This window comes from Athene noctua, chromosome 3 (assembly GCF_965140245.1).
Source record: "Athene noctua chromosome 3, bAthNoc1.hap1.1, whole genome shotgun sequence".
Taxonomy (NCBI): Eukaryota; Metazoa; Chordata; class Aves; order Strigiformes; family Strigidae; genus Athene; species Athene noctua.
Window position 1 is genome coordinate 6,702,072 of NC_134039.1, and position 6,568 is coordinate 6,708,639.

A 6,568-nucleotide genomic window follows, 5' to 3' on the forward strand; every position below is an offset into this window, starting at 1 on the left:
GTCTTTCATCTTGCCTTTTCTATGTGGACTGTAATCTCTCTGGTGGAAGAGCTTACTACATGTCTGTGCCATATCTAACTTGGGTGACCCTGATCCTGTGACAGTAGAAAAATAGGAAAATCTTCAGCTTGACACTCAGCAACTCAGCTGGAAACCTGGAGAGGGACTAATAGCACCGTCTGTTCCTAACGGAGCATGACCTCTGGCTCTGTACAACTTTGATCACTTAAGAAAACAAATCTTTCCTAGATCCTTTTGTACCACTTCCCCTACTGTAGTGTTCTGTTTTGTTACTGGGTAGTTCCCCAGTTGTGACAGAAATCCCACCACTCTGTCTCTGCTGCGAGGAAACGGTGCTTCCCCACCAGCAGAGGTGTTCTTAATGCAATTATAAACCAGAGGTATCTCCTGTGCCATGAGGCATATTGAATTTACTCTGGTTATTTAGCAAGAAATGGTGATCCAAAGCTCGCCGGTCCCCCTGCAGCCCTTCTTTCCTTCAATATCTATGATAAGTCCTCTCCCATAATTTCATCCTCCAACTTGCAGCCATGCGCAGCCATGCTGGAACACCGTTCACTTTGCAGCAGATGGCAATGCAGTACTGCCCGCTGCCAAGATCAGCCGGTTTGTTTTTCCATCATCTGCATCTTACTATGAAGCAGCAGAAAAAGAGGAAAAAAAAAACACTTGGCAGATGATCTGTGGCAGGTATCACCTATTGTGGGTCTCTCAGCAATCTGAGCACGACGGTTCAAATAACTAAGAAACAAGCAAATGAAGAAGTCTAGAGACAGCGTGCAGCTGGCCTTATTGACATGGCTGACATAATCCTAAACAGAAACTAAAGATTTTGCTAATATCCCAATCCCTGATTCTTAAACAACTCTTATTTTCCCAAGCTCTTGACAAGGGAGGGGGATACCATGTCCTCAACATGGTATTTGAATGGAATATTTTCTTGAAGATCTCCAACTAGATTTGTGACACTGTACATCTCATATCTGCTCTCTTCCCCCACTCTTATTGCATCCTGTCTTAGCATTAACCTGGCTTTTGCTCGATGACTGCAAAACTGTCATTGATGACTGTTCTTTTTAACAGAATTAAAAACTCTAGTTTTTAACAAGTCTAAACAAACTCTTAATTGTAGCAAAACCAAAAGCAACCTTCAAAAGGGCAATCAGATGTCACAGCAAGGAGTGCACAAGGCATCTATGGATGGCCTGAAGCAGAACTCTTAACATGCTCTTTTACTCTGCTTTAGATCTACGTTGCTTCGTCCTTACCAGCATCCCAGAAAAGTGATGCCTCTGTGGCTTAGATGTTTCACCATTGTTTCAGTTTCTTGAGGAGCAGCTGTAGCACCCCACCAGCCTTTCTAGTTGCTGAGGCAGAGCTGGACTGGCACATGCATTCCTTTCACACAGACCCTAGTGAAATTCCTCCCCTGGATCCTTGTTTTGGCCCTGATTTTATGTCTGGTCAACAAGGGAGATATCACGGTATTTCTGGAACAGGTCTCATTTAGATACCTCTTGATGAAGCTTCTGAAAATGGCATCTAGGGTATTCTGGTATTGTCAGAGTGTCATCTGTACCAGTGGTGATGCCATTTCCACCATTTCTGATAGAACGTGGTATTAATCTGATTGACCTGCCAACAGCAAAGCTGAGAAAGTTTGATTGCAATGGCACTGCCATTTTCATACTGATACAACGTTTCTTAAACTTTTTCTCATCCTTCACATCCATAAGATTCTCTGGCTTGAGGATGTGAAGGGACAAATGAAACAGAGAATTGATTACAAATGTAGGGATGTTTTTGTCTTGATGGTTATAAAAAAACCAAAAATAACAAGTACTTGAGGTAAATGCCTTCCCAGAACAGCCGTGAAGCTAGAAATCTGAACTCTCTATATGGCGTGGAGGTGAAAAATAAATCCTGAGAACAAATTATATTTTCCTGCATGCTTATTATTCAGAGTTATTTCAAATAAAAGTATCAACTATAATTTTATTTCTCATTCCCTCTATGTATTTTTAATCACTTAAATTAAGGAAAATCAAGATATTTCAATGAGCTCTGGCCCACACTGTGCTCAGTTTAGTACAAACTCATATTTTCTGAAGACAGGAATTTCCAATTTCCTTTTCTGGATGTAAACAACATTTCCCATGACCCACTGAATGTCTTCAAAATAATGGACCAAAGCTTCAAGAATTCAAGCACAGCCTTCCTTGCCCTGTGAAACTCTGAATCTGTCTTAGAAATGGGAACTCTAGGTTTCCATAATAAAAAATGGAGATGGACACTTCTAGATGATGATTCCCATTCCAAGACCTGAAGAATTTCACAGAGGTCCTTGTTCTTTCTCTTCTACCTTGAGTCCCTTAGACCCAAGGGCTTTGGCAGGAGAGCTGAAGAACTGATTGAAGTTCCTAGTGCAGTGCAGAGCCACAGCCTCTGGTGGGTTTGCTCCTCACTGAGGATGCTATCAGGGGGAAAAAAAAAGGTTAGGTAGTTAGGATATAGGTCTCATGAAGGAGCCTCCAGCATCAAGCAAGTTAGCAGAGCGAAGAGACAAAGAGCAAAGTAAGGACATACCGTATGTTGCACTAACCTGGAGTTCTCTTGGTGCTGGTTTTATTCTATAGTGAGAATTTCTAATGTGTATTTTGGCTGAGTGGGAATCACCCAAGTCCCACAGTGCCCCAGCCATGCTCCCTTGCTAGCCGTTCCTGGAGGAGAGTGTGTCTGTTCCCTTTGGCATTGTCTTGGCCAAAGCAGCTCTTCACTGGTAGCGTTAAACCAATTTTCAACCCGTGGAATGGATCCCCCTACAACTACATTAAAGCAATTTGGGGATTTTGACAATCCCCTTTATAATTTTAAGATAAAGGTTTACATTGATATTTTCAAAGCTTGATGACTGTCTCTGAAGGTGCTGCAGATTTCAGCTTCCCTTTTATTAAAATGCCATTGAACCAGGAAATCTGTTGCACAAAACAGTGCATTTCAACTTATTTAGAATCATCATTTTTACAGGGAGTTCGACAAACTCTTTGAAGTAAACAGCATTTCTGCTACCATGTACAATAAATGCAATGCTATATTGTAAATCAAATTAGGCCAAAGATGGCATCATTTCAGCATCCAAAAGAAATATTCAAGCATTCAAAAAAGCAAACAGAAAGAAATAGGAAATGCAAATGTCATAGTTAAATGTCAAATTCATCTTCTTGTGTCAGGAACTTTAATTTTTATTACAGGTCAGCAATATGCTGTCCTGGTGCATACTTGTGAAACATCCATAAGAAGTTTTTCTTTTGATTTGAAAACAAAAAAAAAAAAAAAAAAGACCATGCAAACTATTTCAGCTAAGTCCAAGGGATCATTTTATATTTCCAAATACGCAGCAAATTCAAGACACTTCCTTGAAAAAGCACTTTCTCCAACACACTGGGATTCATATAGGCTCTGCAGAATTTTCCCTGAGCTGTGCTAGAGCTTTGATTCATGTAAATCAGGGTTGTGCCTGTGCAAGTCTGTGCAAGTTTAGGATATTGTCACCTTCAGCTGGTCATCTTGTCCTCTGCCAGAATACTACCTCTGTAACAGGAATGGCATGGAGAAGTATAAACCTAGAACAAAGTCACCTACTTTAGCAGTTAAAGTTGTTGGAGTACAAACCAGAGAAGTTAAGGAGAGTATTTCCTATGCTGCTTCTACTATGGGTGAAGCAACAGCAGAAAGTCGGACAGTTGGAGGTATATTTCAAAGTATTTCAATTAGACTCTCCAAAGCTTTCAGAATTCAAAAACGTTTTATTTTCCTGAGCTGCAAGAAACTGCGGGACACAGAAGTCTCTGCATGGGTGAACACTGGCACTGGCTGTCTGGATACAGATAAAAAGACAGTGAAAGTTAAAGGATTGTAGGCTTCAGTCATGGTGTCTTAGACAAGACTCCATGAGAACAAGGAAGTACGGACAGAAATCTGATGAATAATTCTAAATATTTATCAATTCAATGCATCAAAGTTTGACACAGTCCAGATACTTCGGACTCTTGGAGACAGGTATTTTCCTATGTATTTAGTGGTTTTCAGACACTGAACTTCTGCCTTTAACAAGCTATTTTTCCTCCAGTTCTCTGAGTTCCCATCCCAGTGTAGTGGGTTGACCCTGGCTGGATGCCAGGTACACACCAAAGTGGCTCTGTCACTCCCCTCCTCAGCTGGACAGAGGAGAGAAATTATGACGAAAGTCTCATGGGTCAAGGTAAGGGCAGGGAGATCATGCAGCGATTACCATCACAGGCAAAACAGACTTGACTTGGAGAAATTAGTTTAATTTATACTAATCAAATCAGAATAGGATAATGAGAAATAAAAACTAATTTAAAACACCTTCCCCCTACCTGTCCCTTTCCTGGGCTTAACTTTACTCCTGATTTTCTCTACCCTTTTCCCCCAAGCGGTGCAGGGGAATGGGTAATGGGGGTTGTGGTCAGTTCATCGCCCCTTGTCTCTGCTGCCTCTTCCTCCTCAGGGGCAGGACTCCTCACACCCTTCCCCTGCTCCAGCGTGGGGTCCCTCCCACAGGAGACAGTCCTTCATAAACTGCTCCATTGTGAGTCACTCCCATGGGCTGCAGTCCCTCAGGAACAGGCTGCTCCAGCGTGGGTCCCCCGCGGGGTCACCAGCCCTGCCAGCAAACCTGCTCCAGCCTGGGCTCCTCTCTCCATGAGTCCACAGGTCCTGCCAGGACCTCCATGGGTGCAGGCACAGCTGTCTCACCACGGGCTTCACCACGGGCTGGAGGGGAACCTCTGCTCTGGCACCTGGAGCACCTTCTTTCCCTCCTTCTGCACCGCCCTTGGTGTCTGCAGAGTTGTTTCTCTCACATATTCTCACTCCTCTCTTCCAGCCGCAGTTGCTGTTGTGCAGTGACTCTTCCCCCTTTATTAAATTTTAGTCTGGAGAAGAGGAGGCTGAGGGGAGACCTCATCGCCTTCTGCAGCTCCCTGAGAGGAGGGTGCAGAGAGCTGGGGATGAGCCTCTTTAACCAAGAAATAAGCGATAGGACAAGAGGGAATGGCCTCAAATTGCACCAGGGAAGGTTTAGACTAGATGTCAGGAAGTTGTTGGGCGTTGGAATGGGCTGCCCAGGGATGTGGTGGAGTCCCCATCCCTGGAGGGGTTTAAGAGTAGGGTCGACATAGCACGGAGGGATCTGGTGTAGCTGGGAACTGTCAATGTTAGCTTAATGGTTGGACTGGATGATCTTCAAGGTCCTTTCCACCCTAGCTGATTCTGTGATTCTGTGAAATGTTATCCCAGAGGCATTACAACCATCGCTGATGGGCTCAGCCTTGGCCAGCAGTGGGTCCGACTTGGAGCTGGCTGGCATTGGCTCCATCGGACATGGGGGAAGCTTCCAGCAGCTTCTCACAGAAACCTCACAGAAACCCTCCTGCTACCAAAACCTTGCCACGCAAACCCAGGACACCCAACAGTGAAAATAATCACAATAAAATATTGTACTTCTAAGTATATTTGTCTCAGACTTCCTCTGTGTACTTTTCAGGCTTAAATAAAGCTGACTTAAAAATATTACCTGTTAAAGGTAAAGCTAACAATAGGTTCCATGTCAGAAGCAATTCTTGCTAACTGCATGCTTTGAATGCAAGGCTATCCTCTAGGGATTTGTGTATACAATGGAAAGGTACAGAGATGGAAATGGAAACAGAAAAAAGCCTTGAACAGCTACTTCACACAAGCTTTTCATTTGAGCTTTCTTATCCTTAGGGAGCGGTGGTGCAGAGTAAGTTCACTGACCTAAACTTAAATTGTACCTACTAGTATTTTATTAGTATTAGTATTTATTTATTAGTATTTTGCTATGTTACATTTTCTTTCTGGGACTTTCCCAAGTCAATGTTATATATCAGAATGTAATTTCCAACGCAGCTCTTTGCTTCACATTATTATCTTTTTCTAGTCAACTTTTGTTATGCTAAATGATTACCAAGGCTATCAGCACATTTGATCTTGTTAATAAATACGTTTCAAGCCAATATGAGACAAGATATTTCTATGTGACTGATCACTGAGTTATTTCAGTGCCAGATTTACATGAACTGTGGGCACCAACCAAAAGCCTCAGGGTTCAAATTTACCAAAACTGCAATTTCCCATCTTAAACTGAAATGTGAAAGATGGCTTTCAGGATGATCAAATCAAAGCAACACCTGCCTCCCTCCTCCCTTCCCCAACATGCAGATAATATAAACAGCAAAGAAAATTAACTATTGCCACCAATACAAAATCCAGGAGCAGTATTGCAATAGTATTTCTGTGTGTGGAAAACAATAATCTAACTTGCACGTCTGGGGATCGAAAGATCCCGATCACTGTAAGCTGCAATTCGGATATACTATTTGGGACTGTTCTATGGACAACTTAGACTTGATTAACTATTATATTCCACTGAGGGGTGAGGAAGTTTGTCAGAAAGTGATTTTTTATCAATGTGAAAAGTGATTTCTGCAAAAATCTCAGATTT